The 27,540-nt window shown below is 34.3% G+C and overlaps 1 pseudogene; it reads right to left on the reverse strand.

Moving 5' to 3' along the window:
• Window positions 1-27,481, reverse strand: LOC149197982 (BTB/POZ domain-containing protein At5g48130-like; annotated as a pseudogene).
• Between the last annotated feature and the right edge of the window lie 59 nt (window positions 27,482-27,540).

Below are 27,540 nucleotides of genomic sequence, written 5' to 3' on the forward strand. Positions count from 1 at the left end.
TCATAAAATCATGGCGAATTGAAGGGTTGTCGAATGTGCAATCGAATCTGCTACTAGTGTTGTTGTTTGTCGAAAGACCTGACGTGTATGCAGCTGTTGAACGAACATGGCTTGGACTATCAATCGTAATGGCATTAGCTCGTTCTGAACAGCATGAATGCAAGTTCCCTGTGAGAGTTTTTGGCAGCTCAGAGATTTGCACAGGGATAGGCGCTCTTGCTGAGATATTTGAGGATGTGCCTATAGAATACCAACCAAATACTCATTATCAAAGGCTAACCTCAACCAACCAAGCAAATACAGTTTAAAATGCATTAGCTTATGGAGAATTCAAGCATGCATTTTCATGGCATGAATACATAGTTCCAATATATCAAAGCAATGATCCTTACCAGATCTATTGAGTCTGAGATTGATTAAGCATCTCACTTATTAGGTTACAAGCATAGCTAACAACTATTAAGCACCTTATGTCTTCAAACTTTGTCATCTCAAATACATGGAGAAATTGGTTCAAATATCACTACGCCTTTTTCCCTTGAACAAGTCTAAAATTGGTCATTCATAAGCACATTTTTGTGAATTACAAACAAGAAAGGCAATAAAACCCTACTTGGTGCATGCATAAGCATATTTTAGTGCTCAACAAACCAGAAACGAAATATAACCCTAATTGGTGAATGCAGACATTCACCATAATCATATTACTTCAAAAATCACTTTTCCTTCTCCTGTGAACAAGAATAATTCTAAAATATTCTAAAATGGTCATTCATTACGACATTTGTGTGATATATAAACCAGAAAAGAAAAAATCCAAATAAGGACATGCATATTCTAGCTATTAAGATTTCCTGTTAATATCAGAGTAATAAATTAGTACAGTTCTTACCGTCAAATATGTGTCGACTGCTTTATAAAGAATGTCATGGGTACACCTAGCAGAAGCTGGAATAATCTCTATCAGATCCGAAAATTTGCTGGGACTTAACTTTACATCCAATGCTATCTGAGCAAGATATTCATCCCAGAGATTGGCAACAACTGACACTTTGTTTCTGTTTAAGACACAACTAGCACTGGTTGTGCTTTTCTCTTCAGCTTCCTCGAATCCCATATTGAGTTCAGAATCGTCGCTTCTGGTATTGACAGATTCATGTGATATGAACAATGAAACAATGCTCTCCATGGTTTCCACTTCAGGGCTCACTGCATGAATGCCATTACTGTTTTCGGCTGGCACGAGCAATGCAAAGTCTTCAATTGTGGCCAGATCCAGCTGAGAAGCAATCCTTGATTGCAATTGCTCTTTGCTTTCATTGCTAGAACCAAATTTTAAGACAAGGGAGAGCAGCGAAAATAGAAAATGAACAGGTACTGCATTAGATCTTCTACCCAATGGCAGCAACTTGATAATTCCTTCTAACAATGTGCCTTTGGCTGAATTATACCCACTTTTATTGACGTGGGTATTATTAGAAAGTATCCATTTATTTGCATACATAATTAGAACTGGACTGACAAACTTTTCCTTCATTCCCTTCTTTCTGATCGAAGCTATAATCCTCTTAAATAGATTGAAAGGCAGAGCCAACAAGTCCTTAACCCACCAATCCTTCGCTGTAGCATCCCTTAACTTTGAACCTATATCACTCACTAATCGTGTTCCAGGCTTGGTTCTTCCATGCTCTGGATCAAAAACTTCCATACAAGCCAGAAAAGCCAGAGATTCAATACATCTACTAAAAATTAGCAGCTCTTCTGCCAAAGGGAGCAAACACTGACATTTTTGAAGCACAATTAGTGTCTTCCCATCTCTGCAACACAACCTAAGTAAGATAAAGATCACTTCTTTCACACAGATTCCTTCTCCCAACATCATTGGCCATCTCAAGAAACTCTGCTGCACATCTTAAGGCAGCAACGTTTAATGGGTCTATATGTATGGACGAGCCATAAACAAACTTCAGAATAATTTCAAAGATTTCCACTCCCCCAGGAAATGAATCAGGTAATCTGACTTCCAGTGATTCTGACAACTTCTTTTTCATGAATCCGCTTCTAGACACCAGAGGATACTGTATTCACAAGGAAAATTTCAGGACACGACCCTTTATAAAACTTGAATCAAATGGAAAAATAAAAATCAAGAAGAGTGTCTGTACTCACTTTGCGAGCAAGATAAGATGTGGATGAGGTAATGTTAGATATAGACAGTAGAACAACGCTTAGTAATAAATAAAGCATAAGATTCAAATACCTTAGTTTTCCCAGAACACGTAGGTAGTTATATGGGTAAGAATAAACATTGTTGGGGCCTGGGTAGGCTAGTAGCAAGCCATGCTATTTACAGTCATGGAAATTTAAGTTCTTAATGTGCTAAATGCAAGTATTCGACATGGATCATAGTCATAAAACAACAAATGCTATGACGTTAAAGATGAAAATTTATTCTTATTCTTTATATTAAAGGGTATTTAAGAAAACATAAATATAAATAATAAAATATGTTGAGGTAAATGGCAGCTGATACATTGTGACAGACACATCCTGCACAGTGTGAAATCACATAATAAAAATGATCTATTATGTACTTCACCTTATGGAGCTTGTAACAGCGATCCTCAATGTGAACTGTAACAGTCATAGGCAGGCCAGTAGCTTCACACCTGAAAAGAAGGAAACCATAACACCCATTACTCAATTGCCAAACTGTTCAACCTAGAAGCCGGTACGAAGCTCACAAGCTCCGAAGCGGGTACGGGTCGATTCCGGGAATCGACCCGCCGGTCGGGCGGGGCGGGGCGTGCCGCTGCGCACCCCAGCGCGGAGGCGGGTCGATTCCGAGAATCAACCCGTACCGGCTTGTGAGCTCTAGTTTATATATTCAGACGGATTATTTGCTACGGTACTGAATATTTTAGTTTTTTCTCCTTGCTTTATTACCATCATCAAGCTTTCCTCAATATTGTATATCAAGCTTTCCTCAATATTGTATACAGTATATTAGTTATTGTTTTATTACAAATTGTCATGATTTTGTGCCTGATTGTCTCGGTTTTTGGTTGGTTTAGCAAACAACTTTTCTGGTCATTAAAAGAATAATAGCCAACCTACGCTACACAATATTTCTATGACTTTAGGATCACTCATAACCATCTCAGTTGTAATAGGTTCTTGTCCAAACAAATTACCTTTGAGAAAACTATTTTAAGTGGCCAGATCTCTTAGCAACATAATAACTCTTCATAGGCATATAGACAAGAAGTTACGATTTTTAAAAGAAACCGTGTTTTAATTCTTATCAGTTTGTGCAAAGATGTCATTTTGTACATGTATAACCTTCGTAAATTCCACTATGCTAACAATAATATTACGTTGTTTTACCACTTCAATATGTGGTGGCAACAGTTAATGATTTATGGCTTTAGTCATGTAACATGATCAAGTGGATGGGTTGAAAGTGACAAGTGGAAAGAAATTGAATTGAATTGATCATTGGTAAATTAATGAGTTGCAATCAGTGGTAAATTAATGAGTTGCAATCATGTCAGAGTGTTCGTTAGAGCAGAGACAAATGATTTACATATTATGTTACAAATTTCTCTACACTATCATGTCTATTTGTTAACTTTTTAAAATTGCGGCTATCATGTCTTGCTGTAATATATGTACTCTTGGAGGAGTTGTTGATTTCTTTTGTAGGAAGATAATTTTATATCTAAAAGGAAAAATTGAATTTTTGGCATTGATCAAATTCCAACTACTAGACTTGATTAAGTTTAAAGATAAGAGTTTATAAAATAGGCATGTGCATTAATGAATTCAAAAATTTACAACTTGTATTCTTCAAAATAACTCCACTAGAATTGGTAGTAGTTGCCGCCAAAAAAATTATGAAGCATTTTTTTAATATATACAGTAAGGCATGCCATATCTAGTTTTCAAGAATTATTGTAGCTCACAGTGCCATCTCTAGTTTTGGCTATGAGATTTTTTTAGTTTTCCGAATTTCCCAGAGTAGTAATTCCCATTCCTGGTTTCAAAATCTATTATAGCCTATAACAACATTGTTGGTTTTGGTTATAAGTTTATTTATTTTTAGGAACAATTATATAAAAGTTCTAAGAGATGCATAGGTTTTCCATTAAATGGCATAATTTTTGGGAAATTTTCCCCAAAATTAAGATTTATGGTACAACTTCAACCAATTTCCATTAACTAGAAATGATATTGTTTTGAATTTTAAATCTCCATTTTCGTATACGTCAACTTCCTAACGTCCCAACCACCGGGGTGAAATGATATATTCTTTATATACTAATCATGCTAGAATGGCATTTCCTTCTGAATTGCTTCCATATGTCGCAAAGATTGTTGCCTAAACTCATCAAACGCAAAGATTGTTGTCGAAACTCATCTAACTGATTGAGCTGACTTATTCTTTCCTTCTATGTTGTTGAAAAATTCATCTCCAATTCATTTATTGTACTTAGAGTTTTAATTTCAAACTCAAATGTTGATACTATCTCATAAGCTGTGAATCTTGTTAAAGCTCTCCATGTTGTCTAGTAAGCACACACTAAATACTAATTTGATTACCCAATATCTTCGGTGGAACTAAAAAAATATTTGCAAGTGTGCTTTTTAATTCTTTGTTGCTTACTTCTACCTTTTTATTAGCTTAGCCTATGCTATGGTGTTGCCTTTTTGTGCTTTATCTTATACAAATTCACGTGAGTTTCTCCACTAACTTTGATGTAAATTCTTCACTATCTAAAATAATTTCTCTAGGTACTCTAGATCTTGTGAATATAGTGTCATAAAGGAATTCATCTACTCTTTTATTTTGAATATTCTTTAATGCTCGCACTTCCACCTATTTCGTAAGATAACTATAACACATTAATATGTATTTAAATTTATTAAAAAGTGGATTAATTAGCCAAACAAAATTAATCTCTCATTTTTTAAATGGTTAAAAAAAATGATGGTTACATAGAAATTTCTTATGACTTAACGAACTAACCCATACTTTGGCACACATCATAATGTATCGCATATTCTTTTGCATCCTTATGCAATTTTGAGCAATAATACCCTATGGATAGTATTTTCTTAGTAGTTCTAATGGCTATAAAATGTCCACCACATAGCTCATCATTACAAGCATTTATAATATCATATAACTAATCTTCTTCAATTCTTCTTCTAAAATTTGATCTAGCCCTAGCTTGAATAAATGTTGTTTTCTCTGCCTATATGATGCATATTTTCTTATTAAATATTTATTTTCCCTCAGTGAAAAACGTTTCACTAGCTTGTGGGCCACTCAATAGTTTGTAAGATCTACAAATTTTGGTGTCATCACTAAAACTCAGAATAGATGCTTATCTAGAAAGGAACCATATAATGGTTTATTTGCTTTATTGCTAGTAACCTTAGATAAGAAATATACAGCCACATTCTCATGACTAGGTTTATCAAAAATAGTAATATCTTTTTTGAAGAAGAAAAATCCAATGAATTATTCTACCATTAATATTTGGTTTATTCATTAAATATTTAATGGTTGAATGACACATATGTAAAAAAATTAGGTTATCTTGTAATGTAATGTTTATATCTATTGATGGCATATTTGACTTTACATGTGCAATATTTTTGCTATTATAATAAATTTCTTATGTTGTTGCATTGTATTTTTTTTCCTAAAACAACAATAAAACATATAAAAAAAGGCATCAAAAAATATATGAAATGGTAAATTCCAATCTGGTCCTTGCAAAACAAGAGCAATAGTTAATTTTTTTTCAATGTTTCAAATGTTTTTTGATTCCCATATAAATTCACTATCTTTAGTAAGTAATATAAACAATGGTGAAGCTATTTTGATGAAATTTTCTACAAACCTTTGATAATAGTAGTGTGGCCCAAAAAAATTCTCACAACTCTCTTCTTTGTAGGAACATGCATATTTTAATGAGAACATTTTTTGTTGGATCCTCCTTAATTCCTTGTGTTGAAACATGATGTCCCAAGAAAATTCCTTTATTCATCATCAAGAAACACATTTCCTTACTTAGTGAGAGACGATTTTCTATACATTTCTATAGCACCTTTTCTAATTTGGACAAGGCTCCTTCAAATTCATTCCCAAAATTAGTACAATCATCCATAAAAACTTTGGTAGTTTTCGATATAAGATTAGAAAATATACTCAAAGAATCCTTTTGTGAAGTTTCTCATGAAATGCATAATCTAAATGGTAAAACTCTCTAAGAAGAGGTTATTTATAGATAAGTAAACATATTTTAAAATTCATCCATGGGAGAAATATGTACCTGATTGTACTCACAAAAACCAATGAGAAAAGAAAAATACATTTTCCCTTCTAAAGAATGCAACACCTTGTCAATAAATGGCAATGAAAAGTGATATTTTCTTGTAGAATTATAGAGTTCCCTATAATCCACATAGAATCTCTATTTACCCCCTTTTAATAGAACTATAACAAGTGACAAAAATCACTTGGTATGATATATAGGGTAGATGAATCCGACTATTAGATGCTTTTTCAATTCTTATTTCACAATATACTAGAACTTGTTTCATTTAGTGTTGGGGTTGTATAAAAAGAAGAAATACATCAAGAATATAAATATGATACATACAAACTGACAAATCATTCCATATCATGTCCTTGTAATCACACACACATTCTATTGAATATTCTTGCAATAGTTCCCACGATTGTTGTTGCTAAAATGATTGTAGTTGATTCCAAGTATTTAGTGTCTTATCAAGAGAAGTTTCAATTTTATTTACTCTATAGAGTTTGTAGATTCTTTAGTAAAGTATTCTTCTAAATATTGATTTTCAATTCCTTCTTTTGAAAAATATTTAGGATGATCCACAAATGGATTTTGGAATGAAATTTATTCGTAATTAGGATTTATTCAAGTCTCTTATTCTTTGCTGTAAAATTATTTAATTACAATATTAGAAGAAAAAATATTCTACATATAATTAGAAATTATTCAATCCTCTATTTTTTCTTTCAAAATTAATGTTTGGTATATAGTAAGAATTGTTGTGGAGTTTTCATCAAAATAATCATTGTCATCCTCTTCAGGAATCCATAATGGTTATTTAAGGTGATGTTAGGTTGCCTTCGCATCCCCGACTACAGGTTTCGAGGGTGGACGTCAGCTTGTATGTGCGATACAACGGACAGAGAGACAGTACGCGACAGAGAGACTCGGCAAAGTGAAAAGACGCAGACATTCTCCATTGACGGGCAGCTTGGGTTTTACCAATTCCACGCATCAAATGACGATCCACATTACCAATTCCACGCAGCGGCACCCCCAGGCCGCCCCGCCCCGCCGGACCGGCGGCGGGTCGATTCCAGTATCAACACTTTCGTTCTGAAGCTATATTTTGCAGGAAAATTTCGTAGAAAATTTCGTAGTCACTGCCATTTTTAAAACAGCCACAAAATTGACACCTAAAAAAATAAATCATTATTCCAGTATCAACACTTTCGTTCTGAAGCTATATTTTGCAGGAAAATTTCGTAGAAAATTTCGTAGTCACTGCCATTTTTAAAACAACCGCAAAATTGACACCTAAAAAAAAAAAACATCGTTCCAGTATACACACTTTTCGTTTTGAGCACTGTTTTTGTGGTTTTTTTGGGGTTTTTGGGCCAGAGTTCCCGTTTTGAGTTTATAGTTCTCGTTTCAAAGTTTACATTGTTATATCTAGTTTATGATATTAAATATGAATAAAATAATGTGATAAATGACCATAAATACTCAAAATAACTATTCATTTAACTATTTCACATTTACTTTCAACAGTGAGAACTTTGAGCTCTTTTCCCCTCAATATTCTGTAGTTGATTGTGGCTAGTCTGGTGGATCATTCTGAGTACTTTCACTTCCAGGTAGGAGCTGAAACCCTTCTCTTTCTTTTCATGGTTTATTTTTGTGATTGCATGCAAATTTTTTGACTATTTGAAAGCCATGGGGTTTTAAGAATACACCCTAGGACCAATGCACCACCCTAGTATAGAAATCTACATCGTACCTAGGCAAACTAACATTGTTGGAAGAGGTGCAAGACTTGCCATGCACTACTAGGGTGCATTGGGTGCAAAATGCTAAGTTATTTATCAATTTTCCCTCAATTTTTGTCAAGTTTTTTGCATGAAAAGGAGCCTAATGAATCTCTGGTTGATGTTTCAAGTGTTCATTAGCACAAAATGACATTCATTTGTAGAGAAAGAGAACAAAAGGAACATGATTTCAATGTAGCAAATGATCGTGCTAGCATTTAGGCACTGAAAGATTGTGGATTGCTTAAATTCTTCTGACTTCCATGTATGAGGCAACAAATGGAATTGTTGAAATATCTTGTTCGTTCATGGGATGTTCAGGCACAAGCATTCAAGTTTGGGGAACATATGATTGAGATAAAGGTAAATGATATCTACTTTCTCACATTTTTATCCAAAAGGGGTGCCCCTGTGTCTCTCGTAGGTGGGAGAAGAGGTGGGGAGATAGTAAAAGATTATATCGCTACCTATTGTAGACCTCGAGCCCAACCTAATAGGGATGGAAAGATAAACATGAAAGATGTAACCGAATTACCTTTGAGAATGATCCTGTTCATTATCGCAAGATTGGAAGGTAGCTCAACACTTCACATGGCAAGTAGATCGTACATGTAATATGTGGTGGAGTGTCTAGAGCCAACAGTCTTCAACTGGAGTGAGGGAGTTTTGGTCAATATGAAAGAACAACTGACTAAAGAAAGAGAGGGGAAGTTAAAGAACTTCAACTATGGTGCGATCTTAGTCTATTTTTCTCTAGAATGGGTGCCACTACTTCAGCCTCAGCAGATCATACTTGAGCATATCGATCTGAGGCCCCATCGATGAGGAGGTGGATGGATCATATGGTCCGACATGCAGGTTCATCGACGATCAAATTTTCACCTACCTTCTTTAGGTGGCTGCGTAGACAGTTCATCATGATTAATGACTATCCTTATGCAGGGATGGATTTATGTGATGATCTTGATCTTGTGCTTCCTAAGGGTGAGCAATGGGATACTTCAGGTAAATATTTCAACCATTTAAGTTTTTGAAAGTTTTACAATTTTTTTGTGTTTTTTGATGTTTTTTGAGACTAAATTATTGATGTTTTCATGCAGATATTGGATCAGTTTGACTAGTGGGTGCTTCATATCTCCATCGAGCAGAGAGACAACCACATGAGGAGGCAGCAGAACCAATACACGTCATTGCGGTGGGGTGAGATGTGCTACAGGAATTTGAGGTCGCTGAGATCCTATCAAAGGTAGAGCGCCACATGGAGGGATTGACATACAGTATTGATGAGACCGTGGATGATCATATTTAAAGGTAACTTCAGTGACACACTGTCGGAATGCCTAGCCATATTGTACTATGTGGACAAATCCATCTTGCAGACAAGAGAAATCTCCATAGACTTCTAAGAACCCTAGTAATAAACAAACATGAACTGATACCTTTCTCTATAATTTGATTGACTGAAAGGAAATATAATGATAGAGGCCTCTTACTTATTTAATGAAATGATTGATTAATTCCCTCAAAGCTTTCAACCATTCTCTCCCTAATGCTCTAGATGTCCTCTCATTGCACCTAGCAGATTCTCTAGATTATCTTGAAAGAGATCTACAAAAGGCAAAGACAAACAAGATATGAAAGCATACAAGATATAACCAAAGAGATAAATGGACTAATTAACCAATTATATATCATAAATTGATTAATATGCAACCAAAATCCATGTAGGTGATCAAGGAATCCTACAAATTAAACCAATGAAGATGTAATTGAGAAATAAAAAATTATTTTATATTCATAAAACTGGAGAAAATCCTTACAACCATGTAGCCTTGATGTTGCAAGTACCTTCTACAATATCTAACCCTCTCCCTTGCAAGAAAATCCTTCCAACCTAATCTCAATAGCATAAACCTACTCAATCCTCAGACCTGTAGTAGTTTTATAGGCCAGGAATGGGAAGTTTTGGATCCATTCTCCAAGGGAAGAGATACACTATTAGTGGGATAGAGGTTCCACAAAGGAAGGGGAGTTACTCCACGATGGGAGGGATCAATATTGAATAGGTACTCATTTGAAGCTTGTTGGTTGGGATAGATGCTACAAACAATGCTTCTATACTTTAATTTTTATTTTGACATACTTCAAGTAATGTTCACAGGTCATAGTGGAAGACACTGCGTACTTATGCGTAGACATTAATGGTATTCTTTGTGTATGTGTAGAAACTAACTAGTAAATGGCCAAAATAGGGTTTTTGTACCATGGGATCCAGAAATTCCACTTTCTTTGGGATGATTTAGTTTCAAAATTTGTAGGGTAATGTTCCAAAACACATTTGTTGATAGCGGGAGATCTAAACTGATGGTCATTTCCCTAATGCGACAAAATGATGTGTAACATATTCCCCCCTAAAGTGCAAAGTCAGAAGAAATATTTTGATGACTGAAGTGCTTTATCATGCTAAGGTTTGGATTAGAGATTGCGGTTGGAGACCTAAAACAATAAAAAAAATGTTACAATGCAATATATCATATCATCGCTGAGGCAGACATTCCCATACTCTGAACATAAATGTCTCAAACCACAATATGAAAATACAGTTGAAGATCCATGTCAATAGAAAATGCAATATAGACGCAACCATAAATGGATCTATGTTTACAATAATGAATATTAAATAACTCCATGTAGCCATAGTATCATCCTTGCTCATGATCACATCCACTCTATCAAAACTATCAAAACTCAAGGCATGCTCATAAAACTTTATATGTTTAAAACCTTTGAAAAAATCAATTGGAAATACATCTTTCATACACTCACAACCTTCAATTTCAATGAAATATGGGTTTATTGGATTATTTTTGTCATCACCAAAACCTTATTCTCCATCTTAGTCAATGGTTCTCCCTCCTCTCCTTTTGTCCCTTCTAGAGGTATACAACAAGGGGAGGCCATTTACCCCTATGTCTTTCTCTTAATGGCAGAAGGTCTTGGGCACTAAATATTTATATCCCTCCATGAAGGTCTCTTGAAAGGTCTCCCTTTAGGATCCTCAAATCATTCCTCCCCTCACCAACAATTTGTGGGAAACACCTTGCTCATGAGTATCCCCACTTCTAATGAAGCTACAACTCTCAAGCTCATCCTAAGCACTTTCTCTGATACACCTAGTATTTCCATAAACCTGACCAAATATAAAATATTTTTCTTTAACACTCCTTTGCTCATTCAAACTCACATCTCCAGGCCTCTTAATTTGGGTTCCCTTCCCATTAGCAACCGTTTGAGGCAATCCATTGGGAGATTCTTCTATAAGAATGTAAAGTCCAACTTTCCTACTGGACCTTTCATATATTAAATTTGGTAGGCCACTTTACCCTCCTAAAATCAGCTCTCCAATCCCTTCCTATCTATCTTATTATTCTTCTTTTTGTTTTTTTATCCCCAAAGCCATTCTCAATAAAATTGGGAGTATACAATGAATTTTCGTATGGGGAGGTGCAAAAAAAAAAGTGGGTTCTAATTGCTTGGGACAAACTTTGTCAACCAAAGCTCAACATTGTGTTGGGACTTAGAGATCTAGAAACCATCAGTAAAGCACTCAGTGTCTAAACATGGTGGAGATGAATAAATGATCCAAAATGGATTTTGGATAGACTCCTAAGTCGAAGTGTTCCTCACTAAGGAAAATGAAGGTCCAAGGAAGTTCCTGGAACTAGCCCTATTGCAGAGATCATCTCATTCTGAATCTGCTGCAACTTGAATGAGAAAAACCTGACTTAGGATGCAGAAGTTATCACAAAATGAAGCTGCCCTTTTTCCTTTGGAAAAAGAGGCAAAATCCCCTAAGAATGGGTCCTAAAAACCCTCTAAGTCTTCAAAATCTTCAAAAATATTCAAAACTAGCGCGAAAGGAGAACCTTCATGAATCGCAGAAAACACTATCGCGACCCAAAAATATAAAGAAATAGTGAAAATAAGGCTTATCGGAGGCCTAAACCAACAATGAACAGGAGCCATCAGATCTAGTCGATCAACGGTCCAGATCCTATCGGCAAATCGCAATCAGTAGTGGCAAGCGGAGGATACCAGAACATGTTATATGATTATTGTGATCGCGATATCGCAATCGACGATTACAACAGAGCGCTTACCAAATGGCTAAGGCTTATGCGATATGTGATTGCGACAAGTCACATCACGATATCGCATCAGAGCCACCCAGGGGAACAAGGATATATATATATATATATATATATATATATATATATATATATATATATATATATATATATATATATATATACATATATATATACATATATATATATATACATACATATACATACATATATATATACATATACATACATATATATATATATATATATATATATATATACATACATACATACATATATATATATATACATACATACATATATATATATATATACATACATACATACATACATATATATATATATATATATATATATATATATATATATATATATGCGATGGCCGGACCCGACGGGGCTATAAACGATATTCGATATATTTTGAGATCCGTAAAAAGGTGTTTTGCTATGTAATTTCACATATTTCGTTTAATAAACGAAAAGTGAAGGACAACACCGATGCAATGAAAACCGGACCCGAAAGGGTTTGTGAATGAAAATATATAATATTTCAAGTCCGATATAAAGTTGTTTTGTGATATTTCAATGTTTTAATGTATTTTTAAAATACAAAGGAAATCACGAAACAGGCAGGATTTCGGGCGGGCCATGGGTGGTAAATGGTTTTGGCCGGGCTCTACCTGATCCCATACAATGGCTGCCACGTGTCCAAGCTGAGGAGAGAGAAAACCACCCTTATTGGGTAGTTAACCCCCATACAAAAGGGTCACCCGAAATGAACCACCGCCGTTGGATCTAGATCTCCCAGATCAATGGTGGGGATGCAATATACAATTTAAAAGACCGACCCAATGGAATATAAGGCAGAGTTCATAGTTTTTGAAATCCGATAGATGCGTTTGGGTAGATTTTTACAAGCTTTCTATGTATTTTCTTGTGTAAGCCGAGAACAGACATTTCAGGAATCTCAAAGGCCTAATGATCCATTCTGTTATAGAACAGGTGGCGACCATCCCTGAAAGAGTTTGGCAATGATTTCTAACGCTCAGAAGGGGTGGTTGAGCAGACAGAGGCCGGGAGCTGAAGAGCCCGAAGGGGAAGATGAACAAACAATCACCAATTGGTTTAAAAGCCATGAATGTCAGAGACAGAAGGGGGTTGTTGTTGGGAGTTGTTGCTAAAACCAAGCATAATCAGAAAGCGAAGCCAAAGCAGGAGGCTAAGGCGAAAGAGAGCAGCGCAAAAAGGCAACAGCAAAAAGAGAGCACAAAAAGAAAAAGCTGAAGTGCAGAGTAGCCAAGGGAGTCACTTGGAATTCAAGTGGAAATCCAGAGAGTTGTACATTGTATAGAGCCAAAGAAGTTAGAGCCAAAGAGCCAGAGCCAGAGCCAAGAGCTGAGAGCCAGAGAGTCAAGAGCTTCAAGAGCCGAGGATAAAATGGTGTATAAATCCATTGTTTCTATGTAAAACAGTGGAGTTGAGCCAAGAGCTTGAGAAAGGACTTTGCCATAATCCCAGAGAACCTAGTTGAGTTGACTAGAGCTCACGGAGACATAGCCCAAGAGTTTTGGGTGAACTCCTAATTAATATTGTTGCTCTGTGTGTGTTTTATTAATGCATTGTCTCTGTTGTTTTATTTACTATTATATGTATTTATATATCAGTTTGAGCACATCAACTTATAGCACAACAACAGAATTTAAGGCATATAACCAGTTAAAAACAAATATCAGCATACACCTATATTTTCAAGCATTTCTTAATTCCACATTGGTTAATCAAGGAGACTTGGGAATATTTAAGCTTTGGAAGTGGGAGAGGTTCTTGTAAGTTATAAAAGAAGCCTAAGAGACCCATTTTCAAATCAATAAAAAATATAGAAGATGTATGGTGCAAAATTTGAATATTCAAATACACCCCAAATCTTCAATAATAGAAGCTTGTTTGTGTGATGGGAAATATAAAAGGATCACATATATGGAATGTTGCCTAGGAGTAGAAAAATCTCATCAAGGAATGTTTCTTTTGGGAAGAAAGAAATGGCCAAAGTGTGCTATTATGGGATGATTCTTGGCATCAATTACCAAAACTATCATGACAAATTCAACTAAACTCCATTAAAATTTCCATTCTTGCCCAAGGATTCAACTATGTTTCCCAATATTGGAGTTCCAACTCCTCTTTTGCATATCAATGATGAAACTAGACTGATTTGGCCAATGGAATAGAATTTAATTGGATAACTAAGAGAATTTTATTATGAAAAAATTTGGTTGATAAAAAAATTCCAATTGAAGGAGCATATATCCTTTGTTAGGGGTACTAACCTCAAGGTAATTTCAATCTCTCAAAATATTTTAGCCTCCTTTCCCTTCAAATCCTAGATGAGGACTGTAGTAAATGTGAAAAGCTATGTCAACTCATATATTGACCCAAAATCACCATCTTTCTATGGCTCTTGCTTTGCAAAAAGACCCAAGTACCTAGGACAAGCTACAGCGTCATGGATACCTGGGATCTTCAATATGTGCCCCTTTTCCTCTCTAATTATAAATCCTCCAACCATCCCTTTAATGACTATATTTACACCACCACCCTCTAGGAAAATATTTCTATTTTGTTCCACTAATCCAATTGCAACCCTACTAGCATCACCACCACTCTCTACTAATGGAAGGCTTCTCCCTTAATCAACACCATTACTAAAATCTCCTAGGACATGCTCCCTGGTTTCCTTCTATGGAACACTAGGAGAGAGAAAAACAAGAAAAGCTTTAAAATAAATTCTATTTCTTCCAATAATATATTGAAACTTATTCTTAACAACCTTAGAGAATCAATTCTCTCACTTTCCTAGAATGAAAAGGAATAGGATTGCAACCCTACTGAAAATCTCATCCTCTCCTCCATGGGGATCTTGTCTAATATCACTTATTACACCCCCATGCCTCCCCCATATTCTCCTTCTAGCCCCACCTCATGGTCTCCCCCTCCCTCAGACTTCATCAAAGTCAACTTTGTTGGTGCCTCCAAAGAGAATCTGAGGCCTACTAGCTTTAGAGGAGTTTTCTGCAATGAAAATGGTAAAAACATTCATATATATGCTAGAGCTAGAGGCCACACCACTAATAATATTGCAGAGATTTGGTCTCTCGAAAAAGGTATCCTCATTGCCATCTACAACTATTATTCAAAACACATAATAAAGGGGTGCTCTGAAGCAATAATAAATATATTTCAAAGAATCCAATGCAGTTTCAATCAATCTAAAGCCTCCAACAATTAGTTACTAGAAGCTAAAGTAAAAAAAAAAAAAAAAAAAAAAAAAAAAAAATAGCAAGACTTCTAGCTCAAATTCTATCCCCCCCACCTTTTGTCATGTCTGTATAGAAGCTAACAAGTTGGATGACCAATTGGCCAACCATGACCTCAACTTAAGAGCTTCTCCAATAGATCTAGGCTAGGAACAAATCATCTTTGAATCTCTCCATTCACAATGCCAAAAATAGGTCGAAGAAGGTTTCTTTCCTCATAGCGGGTTTCTAGATGCAAATCTATCCCTCACCTTATTAACATGATCGATCACCGTCTCATTAGCATCAACATTTCAGACATCTAGGAATGGGCCGATTGGAAACTCACCTCATTGGTGTGGTGAGATATGCAATCACACCTTAGACAATATGCTAAGAACAAATCCTATACCTAGATGCACATATCAAATTCATGTTAGATAATTGTAGAGTTAAATTTTAATGCCAAAATTATGAAACCCAATGATGTCTTGAGCAATATCGCTCACTCCTCATGGGAATAAATATCTATGAGAACTCTTACTCAAGAGTTTGACAGATCGATGCAACATTGTGTAGCCATCTCCAATTACAACACGTTAACCCTATTTAAATTCCAACAATTTCATACTACAAGAATGATCGACACCCTTGGAATTAAAACATTTGTGTCTCCCAATATCTATCGACCCCTTTATCAGGACCATGTAGAGCCTCTTGAGAGTTATCTCTTGTCTAGATGGAGAACCATTATTGATTCACTATATTGTGGTCACGGTCAACTTGGTCACCATCTCCTAAGAGTGGTGGCTAAGAGTCTTCTCATTTCAATTTGGTGGTTATTGTCTCCTCTTATTTTTTGTTGGTGTGTTCTTTGGTTTTTTTGGTAATTTGTTTCTTAAGGTCAAACCCTGATCTTATTTGAAATTCTAGTTGTCCCAAATTGTCTATAATCCCCTATGTTTAACCTTTGTCTGAAACCATCGTTTGATTTTCTACTGTCAACTCGACTACGACAATCTAACCTAGTCCCTATATCAAAATTCATCCCACGGGCTCTTCTCCTCTATCTCTATTTGTCAATTGTCAATATCCTCCTCCTTGTCTATCATCTTTCACAACCCTGATCACTTTAGCACCAACAACAACATTACCTAAGGACGAATTGCTACCCCTCGCAAAGGAAGACGAAGAAACACCCCTCTACTTCTTCATCTACCATTAGTTAATTAGCCTTTGGTTAACAATTAAGAGACAAAATTCATGCCATAGATTCCATGACATGGTATGAATAGTATATATGTGCTGGTCAGACAGGAAATCAAGAAAATTTAAATAGTATGCCACCAAGAATGTCATTACACGCTCAATCACCACATCCAAATCCAAACCATGGAACACATTCCTAATTTGGGCACCTAAACTTGCTCCAGATATTTGGGATACATGAAAGTTGTCAACTTATATTGGCACACAAAATTTATGCTTTTGCACATCCTTCTCGGCAACAACCAAGCTCAGTAGGAAAACACCCCCAAGCAAGACAACGTTGATTTCTATATCCTATGCACAATCATCTTTTTGCAATTTTCTATATAACTAACCACCAGGCTTTTTTTTCTATTTAACAAATGCAATGGTCAGAAGAGATCTCTACAACCTTAAGATTTTAAATTTACATCTCTCTGGTTTCCTACTGGACAAATTGAAGACTATCAATTATTGACTATGTAAATAATTTCCATGACAATATAAAGTCGCACGTGCGCGCACACACACACATATTATGCAAAGAGGAATTTTACACTACAATATAGACAAATGCTTATGTTACATCAATATATTTCAAATTAAATTAAAAATAAAATAATACCATCTTAATTATAATAGAACATTGGATCTACCAAACACATTGAGGGATCAAATCTCTCGGCATTAGATTTGATCCCTCTCGAGCTTGGTAGATCGAGAGTTAAGATGGATCTAGGATGGTACGATATAAATTTCAAATCTCTCTATATTCTCATCTTTAATTTTATTAAAACTTTGATTTAATCTTTAGTAGTGAGGATCCAGGGTTTAGATATATCTCAAAAGTAATTGCAACATTTTTTGTTCTTTTAGATTCAATTAAAAATTATTATAAAATTAAAATAAAATAAAATATTTATAAAATATTTTGATTGTGAAATGAATTATGGTTTTTGGGCATATGGTATGGAAAATCCATGGTATTGGCCCATAGTATCGTAACAAAGTCTATCTACAAGTTAATAATATGTATGGTAAAGTGGAAGTGATTATCTATGATTAACAATATTGTTATATTGTGAGTAATAATTTTTAAAAATATATATGAAAAATAGCTTTTCATAGAAATCTACGGCAATCTATAAATGTATAAATTTCAAATATATGGATTGACGAATTTATTGAGCAGAGAGGCTCATTCTACAGCCCACATTCTGCAGCCCAGTATGATGTGTAACGCTATCTGTCCATCATCAAAGTTGAACTTTTGCTCAGCTCGACCAATTTTTTTTTTTTGTTTAAATCTAAAAAATTTATACAAAACATTTAAATACTATCCACTAATAAAAAAAAAATTCACATAAAAAAAATTAAATCCCTCTAAACTCATATTAAATCCTTATTTAAAATAATTCTATACTAATTCATTAGATCAACTCCACCCCCATTGCTTCAATTTACAACTCCAACCTTGACTAAAGCAATTAGTGGAGAGTATTCTAATCATGGGGAGTATTCTCTTCATACAATTGATCGGTCTCTATTTTGTTATGCGAATGGGTCTTCTGTTCGACACACGCCCTGCTGGTCTCAATACCCATCTTATCACAATGCTAAGTGGAATCTGCTTTCTTGTATGATGGCAGGCATGGAGGGTTAATGTGCAACTGAATTTGAACACTGATATCCTGTCTCCGACATGAGGTGAGGTTCAGAGTTTTTAAAGAGTAATAAAGGTCATGTTTATAAACATAAAAGTAAAACAATTTGCAAATTATTTGAATTTTTACCGTTTTTAATATATCTTAAGTCTGATTATGGTATATAAATAATCTTAAAAAATCTTTAAGAACAACGCATGCTATGCTATGATATAGAAATGGCTAATCCAGAAGACAAATGTGTCCAGATGTAATTTACATTGAGATTGAATTTAGTTTCTAAGAATCGCCACTCTAACCGTGGATAAAATTCCCAATTTTTTTCTTTTCTCAATCACTGTTATAATCTATATAAAACTCTAAACATTTAAATATTTATATTTTAAAAATTATTAGACAAAATAAAATACGTTAACCAGAAAAATGTCAAATATATATTGGGAATTCATTTGTTTCCAAAAACAAATGAATTCACAATATATATTACTTTAATAAATTCATTGTTTTTGGAAACAAATGAGATTATTGTACAGATCAAAATGGATTGTATTAAAATTTATTTTATATTATTTTTAAAAAAATATCATATTTTTAAATATATCAGTGTAGATTTATTTTAAATACAGATTTAATATGAGTTTAAAGAGATTCAATTTTTTCACGTTCAAATTTTTTAATTTTTATTTTGATTTATATGAGTAAAATTTCAATTTTGATCACTGACATACATCATTAGACATCACACTCAATAAAATATTTACATAATAATCTTTTTTGTCAAGTTCTCCATCTTACATTTAATTTTATTTAACTAAGTACGTAATCTATTGATATGATTATTTTATCATAATTTTTTGTGGAATGAGAATTTTTGGAGAATCCATGACTTTGAAATATTTGTTTTCATTATTACGTCACATAGTTGGGGAAATTGATTGTCTCAAGTTAAGATTTTTTGGCTTTTCAAAAAAAATTATATGAACTTGGACGTTGATCCACTTGAGTAAATCACAAAACTACTTATTTTATCATTATATAAATTTGAGAAAAGTTTTTTCTATAAAATATCTACATCTAACTTTTAACAATTAAATCCCATTTATAAAATATTTATATTATCATTTTTATAAGGATAATAATTTAATTAAAAAATAATAATATATAAAACCAATTTTGTTGTTTCTTTCCTAAGCTAATAACATTAATTCACCCTTATAATTCAATATTATATTAAATCATAAATTACATATTATATATTATATTTTGAATTATAAACTATTTATATAATATATATAAAGAGAATTTTATTTAAAAATTCTATAAATATTTTATATATTTGTTCTTAGAAGCCTTCTCAATTTAATATGGAAGAGATGTTGTCCTATTCTATTATGTTAGATAAACAATTTAACTTGATAAAATAAAAAATAAAATAAAAAATTATATTTATCAATTAAAATATTTTGACTTCATAAAATCACATTAAAAAATAAAATAAAAATAAAAATAAAAATCATAATTCTAATTCTAATTCTAATTAATAATTAAACCAATTTCTTAACTTTAAATCTACCCAATATACTTTATAATACAATATCAATTTCTAAACTTTAATGTAGATAATGTAAATTTGTTAAAAAATGTATTTTATAACTAATTATTAATTCATTTATAATATAAAATTAATAATGTATATGGGTTATAATATGTAATCTATAACAAAGCATCAATTATAAGTATGTTTAGAATTTAAAATACATTCAAGGTGTTTCTGATATATCTCCTAACATATATAAAATTCAAGATGTTTGTGATACATCTCTTAACATATATAAAATTGATTGGATTTCATTTATTTTATATATTATACTTTTAAAATTATATTGTTAGCCTCTTTAAACATAACTATTTAGAAGTCTATGTTTATCTTTCTCTCCATCACCAATTAAACTGCCCCTAAAATGATTATATAAATAATTTAATTATTAAATAAAATAACAATTTTTTTAATTTATTATTAAATTATTTAATATAAATTATATTTATTTTAATTATTAAATTTAAAGATTAAATTAAATCTTAAATTTCAACCTTCCTATCATATATGATGTGGAGAATGCAAAATAAATCCAGAGAGACACTACAATTATCCACAATAACTCAATATATGGAGAATGCAAAATAAATCGTGAGAGACTATACAATTATCCACAATAACTCAATGATAAACCTTTACGGATATGTTAATTATTATAAACTATCATATTTCTCTATTTATTTAAATAAAATAGAAAAATATGAAAAATTTTCTACAATAATATTTTAATTTTATTTAAAAAAATTATTAATTTTGATATATTATACATTAATGTTAATTTTTTTTTTTTTATATGATGATGATGTTGGTGGTTAATGTTTATTGAGACCAAATTTTGGTCTATCAGACCTAAAGAAATGAATTATTTAGTTTGATTTAAGATTTTATTCCTATGCTCAGAAAGCTTGGAGAGAAGCCCCCCGAGCTCAATATAATTTTGACATCGTAAAAGTCTAAAAAGGTCAGTATTGCAACAAAGATTATGAAACTGAGGTCTAATGTGGTTGTATGCGGGCATTCTAAGAGGAAGTGATTTTCATCCTTGATGTTCATATTCTCACAGAGATAGAAGATCCTTTGCATCCATGGTGTTTAAGGAAATGCCCAACTACCCGTTTCACTATGGAGCTCATGAGAGTTCGTTGTAATCTTGGCTATATTAATTTTCTTCTTTGACCTAGTTAAAACAGAGAGATACTTTTGATCTTCCAGGGTGGGTTTGATGACCTCCTTATAATATCTTAATTTTCTTTTAGCTACTAAATCTTTCTCACACCACATTTTTCTTTGAACTTAGAAGTAACAATATTTTTAATGTTATTAATGTTTTGCAATGCAACATTCTTGTCGATCTCCCAGTGGTTTAACCAACAGGCCTTGGTGTCTTTATACCAACCTCGTTTGAGCCTTAGGTGGTTTTGGCTGGAATTTAAAGTGAGCTTAGAAAGTCTATGGTCTCCTATGTTATTGAGTTTGTGCTTGTACAACAGAAGCCTAGTCATAGTTAGGCTCTCGATAGGGGAAATACCCACTTGTTAGGCTCTCGATAGGGGAAATACCCACTTCTATAAGGAGAATATGATAGGGTGTATTGCTTTTAATTTTGAGGTTGTATGTTATAAAACGCTTCTGGATTTGCTCAATCCTTCTCCAAGATTCTCTAGAGATGCTACAACCCCAAACCTCACATCCATATAAGATAACAGGAGTGACTAAATTTTCAAAGATGAACTTCTTTCTGTCCCACATTACAAGGTTTGTCATTTTACAATTATTTTCGAGACCAAAATAAGCTTTCCACCCCCCATTAATCATTTTCTCAATGCTATAGTTCCAGTTGAGCTTGTGATGAATATCAATTCCTAGGCACTTGTAAGAAGACACTTCCTCCAAGTTACTATTGTCATACATAAAATTAGAGTAAGTGTCCTTCTTGGATTTGATAATTATAACTTTTGTTTTGTCAGTGTTAACAATCATACCCATGGTAGAGCAGAAATCCTTAAGAAATCTAAGTTGCTTATCAAGATCAAATGGGCACCTTGCGAGAAGAATAATATCATGAGCATAGAGAAGAAGGATGATGACTATCCTAGCTAAGATCGTGCCAGCAAAACCTGCTTCCTCTAAACAACCTACTAGCTTGTCGATGTAAATGCCAAATAGGGTAGGGGAGAGGGGGAAACCTTGTTTAACTCCAATATTACATTTAATATCTTTCGACCACCCCACATTTCTCTTTAACTTGGCAATTACATTCTCGTATAACCTTATAGCAACAACTCTTAACTCAAAAGGAACCTTTAGCTCTTCTAATCTATTCCATAGGTTGTTTCTAGGAACCGTATCGAAAGCCTTTCTAAAATCCACAAAGAAACAAAAGAGATTGGATTTATCATTGCGACATTCCTCCACAATGATCCTAACCATAACGAAGTTGTCCATTGTTGAGTGCTACCTTCTAAAACCCGCTTGGCCTTTAGCTCGCTTACCTTCACTTTCAAGTCATATGCTCAACTTTTTTTCCAAAATAATACCATATAACTTGGCTAAGAGAGGGTTGATCATAATTGTTCGATAATTAGAGGGATTATTTGTATCCCCACTTTTAAAAATAGGGATAATGAGGCTCTCAGTCCATGGTTTAGGGAACCCTTGCTTGACCACTTGATTGAAAATCTTGTGGATGTGGGGGATGAGGACAGGACCTCCAATTTTTAAGATTTCAGCCTGGTAATCTTCAATACCCTTATCTTTCCTATTTTCCATGTGTTTAAGCCCAAAATCAATGTCTTCTAATGAGAAAACTTCTTTCGTTGTGAGGAGGGTTTCAAGTTATCCATGACATTTGGAGATTCATAAAGCTTTTTAAGATAGGAATTCCAGTCGTGTAAAGCAATTTTATTACTATTTTTAGATTTCCTAGTTAGAATCAGCCTCCAAAATTTATTAGGAGCTACCTTAGAGGGGTGTAAGATATTCTCTTGTCTTTTACGAATATACTGCCTTTTTTCCCTTTTAGTTAGGGCTTTCTATATTTTTATCTTGCCAATTTTAAGAGATACATCAACAGCTTCCTTAATTTCTCTCCTCACATTTTTACAATCTTTGTCATACCATGGATATCAATGATGTTTGTAATTTTATTGTTATTTAATATTTAAAATAATAATTAAAAAAAATAATTCTTTCTTTCTTTTTAATCATGGTGTAGTGATAATTTATTGGAGTAAATTTTATGACTTAGGAAGAGTAAAGACTCTACAAGGATGCAGAGTCTACCTCTTGAATTTTATCACAAAGAGTCAAAGATATCCCTTATGGGAGTCTACCCCTTAAATTTTATCACAAAGAGTCAAAGATATCCCTTATAGAATTTGAAACCTTTGTGGAATTTGAAACAAGATGGAGAGAATAACATCCCAATATATCAACCACATGAGAGAAATCCTTTACTCATTCAATAAATTAAAAAAATAAAAATAAAAAAATAAAAAAATAAAAAATAAAAAATCTCCAAGTAACTTTCTCGGATCAATTCCCAAACACTGGTACACAATGTTAATTCCCAAACACTGATACACAATGTTAAGAATATTTAACATGCACTTGTGCTTCCATTTATGCACCGCTACAATATATGTAAACATATGGAGAAGCCAACTTATACATATAAACATATACAAAGCTACACAACTATGCACAAAATTACACAACTATGCATATATAGAAAAATTGTGCATATAGGGAAGCTTCTATATATATGCTCTGCAGGTGAAACAATAAAACGTGTTAAAAAAAAATAAATCGTCTTATATAACTGTTCGTGGTAATACACCAAAGCAATAATTGGCTTAATACATAACCCTTGAGAATTGCCTTGACCTATATATGTGTGGAATCTGCTTCAATGTACAACTCTCGACTGTCGGTCATAAGACGTGTTCCCTTTACGTTGTAGAAGAGATCTTCAAAGATCTCAACACGAGTGGCCAAGAGGATGCCGATGAAGTTTCGGATGTCCGAGACCCAACCAAGATCGTCAGATTTTTCGTTAGGAAACCCTAGGGTCAAAGAAAACCGAGGAGTTGTGCATCTCTTCCGCAATGTTTGCGACCCTATGAACGCCCTCGAGAGCCTTATTTTTGACTTATTTTTCTCATCCTTTTCCGTTATTTCTTAGGTTTTCCTCCGGAGATCACTGGTTCAATTCCTAAGGACGGCCATCCTTTCCGTTGAAGTTGAGCACGGGCACAGGGATCGTCATATCTGAAATAGTTCACTGGTTAAAATCCCATGGACGGCCATCCTTTCCCGTTGAAGTTGAGCACGGGCCGGGGATCGTCATGTCTGAAATATAACAGCTGAATGGGAACATAAAATCTTAGTTTAGGAAGCGTTATGTTGATTCTCAGCCGATGGGTTGTGCACTCTATAACCCAGCACACTAATACAGTCACTTTTCTCCTCTAGGCTGTTCTATCTTTATTAGTAGTCATGGGGATAACAAAGATGAAATACGGAGTTGGTAGGTGCAGCGTTTGAGTCCAAGGTGACATATTTGTCTGGGTACTTCAGTGAGCAGATAAAGCTGGTTCCCGGAGATTCTTTCGCCACTGTTGTTGTTTTCTTTTATGTGAGTATATTTATTATAAAAATAATTGTGATTGGTCTTTTCATTGAGTAGTTGACACAATCTGATCTTATAAGTTTCTTTCCAAAAAGAGGTGTCAGGGAACAGCCTGGATGCATTCATTTTGAGGAATATCGTATGGGTTTGAAATGACTTCGCTGGCATGGTTTCAACACGAGACCTTCAGGTTGTGCTACGTTTTCATGGGGATGTCTGATGGGAGACGAAGACCGCGATTTTCTGAAAATTTGTTCTTGTGAGGGATGATCAGGACCATTTGATCCATTTCATGAAAAAATATATGCGCAGTACGCTGGATTGGGCAATATCTATGAATTTAACTAGCTGGATACTTCTATATTTATATATTTTTAATGGATTTTTTATCACATTCTGATTACTATATCTTATGAAAAGAGTTAGTGCTATTTGGTTATGGCAAGTTTATGAAAAGAAAATCATTAAAAAACAATTATACAAATTATAAAGTATATGATTTATTTTGGGAAATTTTAATGGGAGAAAAAATAGTTAACAATATATTTATTATTTTGTGATTAAAAACTTATAATGTTAATGATTTAAATGCAAAAAAGTTAACTAATATTATGGTTTTAGTCAAGTGAATTTTAGCTCAACTCTAATATATTATCATGGAAAATTTTTAGGCCTTTCAAGATTTTAACTTCATATAATACCAAGGGCCACCAATACTTAGTGCTTAAAACTGTCATTGTTGATTTAACAAATATGACTTTTTTATTGGGTCAAATTTACCTAACAACCCCCTTTTTAAACTTTAGGTGGGAAATTTTTCAAATCTAATAGAGTAACCTTCATGCTCCTCTCTCTTATCACCAGGGCCAAGCACACATACTTAACGAGGTCTCCCAATTGTATGCCCATTTACAATATAGTTTACAAATTTCCATCTCAAAAATAACTTTTTATTTTTATGCCCATTTACAATATAGTTTACAAATTTCCATCTCAAAAGTAACTTTTTATACTTTTCCTTATTGTTGTGTCAGCTCTTATGCCATCATTCTCTCACTTCATCAAAATCAACATCTTGATATTGTTTTGTCTACATTGGCTCTATGCCATCATTCTCTCACTTCATCAAAATCAACATCTTGATATTGTTTTGTCTACATTGGCTCTGGTTTTTGCCTCTCCATTTACCTATTGAACTAATGATCAATCTAATGTCTTCTCCCAATGGGGTTGTCCATGGACTACGTTTGGGCCTTCATGACATGACAAAACATTATAGTTCTTTTTTCACTAAGTAGTAACTCCTTGGATCCAATATAATATCTTTTTTTGCTAATGCAAGAGTCGAACCTTCTATTCATTAATCACAAAATAAATTACAGAGAGAAGTATAGAATTCTCAGAGTCTAAGAAAAAAGGGAAACTGCCAAACAGCTTCACTCTACCCCTAAATTTACAATCAAAAGTCCTCCAAAGTAGAGAAAAAGAATATGGAGTTGGACTGAGAGAAACCCCTAAAAAAAATACTAGAAGCAGCCTCAAACCCGCTCGAAAGCTAAGAAATGGGTACTAAAGCTCGGGAGGAGAACCTCTAGTTCCTCGACGAACACCGCCATCGAGAAACAAGCCCTACCACTTTTAATCATGATCGTAGGATTTGTCCAAATGATCGGACGGTAAAGACCCCATCCGCAGAAGAAAACCGCCCGCCGAAAACCGAACAATCTGCACCATAGAAACACCTTAATAGATCTGACGGTGGAGAAGGATATCGCACCTACCATCTAGCTCGGAATTTAGCGTGCGATAAAGGTGGTAATCCTCCTGACCCCACTGCCACGTGGCGCTTCCTGAGTGGGATCACTCCCAAAAAGCCGAAACCGCTTCCCGCTTGAGCAGGCCGCGATCACCAGAAAACCACCCATGATACGGAAACAAAGACTAGGAAAGGGAAACTCTGGTTTCATGGTCTTCAAGTTTCATCTGCTCCCCTACATTCACAACGATGACCCTTCTTGACCCAAAGCGCTGAGCTTTCAGCTCCTTCCTTTCTGCTACCCCTAGAGCTTCTGGATCCTTGTCAAGACCACTGTACATCTTCGTGCCCCCCTTGATCTGGGAAACATTAGCTATCATTTCTGAACCATTATCATAAAACCCCATTGTGAGTATGCCTTTGAGCCGACCTCGGTTGGTTAACCATACCCATCTCCATTGCTCTCTTAAGGAACGTTGTGTTGTCTTCAATAGCTTGGTTTTGGCAGTTCATTTTTAGTCTTTTGTTAGGGGAATCCCACCAATTCATTACTGCCCTATTATCTGAGCAGACAACTCCTTGATTGGTTAGCAAATCTGCTAGCTTGTTAGCCTTTCTTCTTACATGTGCAAACCTGACTGTTCTCAGGCTCTGTAGGTGATTATGAATCCATTGGAGGACTTGAATAAGCCTCCAATTTGAAGAGGCTTTTTCCGGCCTTATTCCCCAGCTTAATCTTCTGACAGAGTTGATGATGATCTCAGAGTCTACTTCAATGATTGTATTTTGCCGATTTTCTTGAACCAGGAACTCAAGACTTTGCTCCATGGCCACTAACTCTGCCATGTTGTTGGTGGTTTTTCCTAAATTGCCATAAAATATGAAAAGAATATCTCCCCTGTCGTCTCTTAACACCCCTCCATGGCCTACCTTGCCCGGATTACCTTTAGAAGCCCCATCGATGTTGAATTTGAGAAATCCCTTGGGGGGAGGATGCCAGAAGTCAATTTCCGGTTGCCCCATTGTCCCATTCTTGACAGAGCCCTGAGGAACTAGTCCCTGCAAATCTAGCCTACAGAGAA

The sequence above is a fragment of the Pinus tabuliformis genome, chromosome 2_2, assembly GCF_031772625.1.
Source record: "Pinus tabuliformis cultivar Carrire ecotype Pingquan chromosome 2_2, CPIR1, whole genome shotgun sequence".
Taxonomy (NCBI): Eukaryota; Viridiplantae; Streptophyta; class Pinopsida; order Pinales; family Pinaceae; genus Pinus; species Pinus tabuliformis.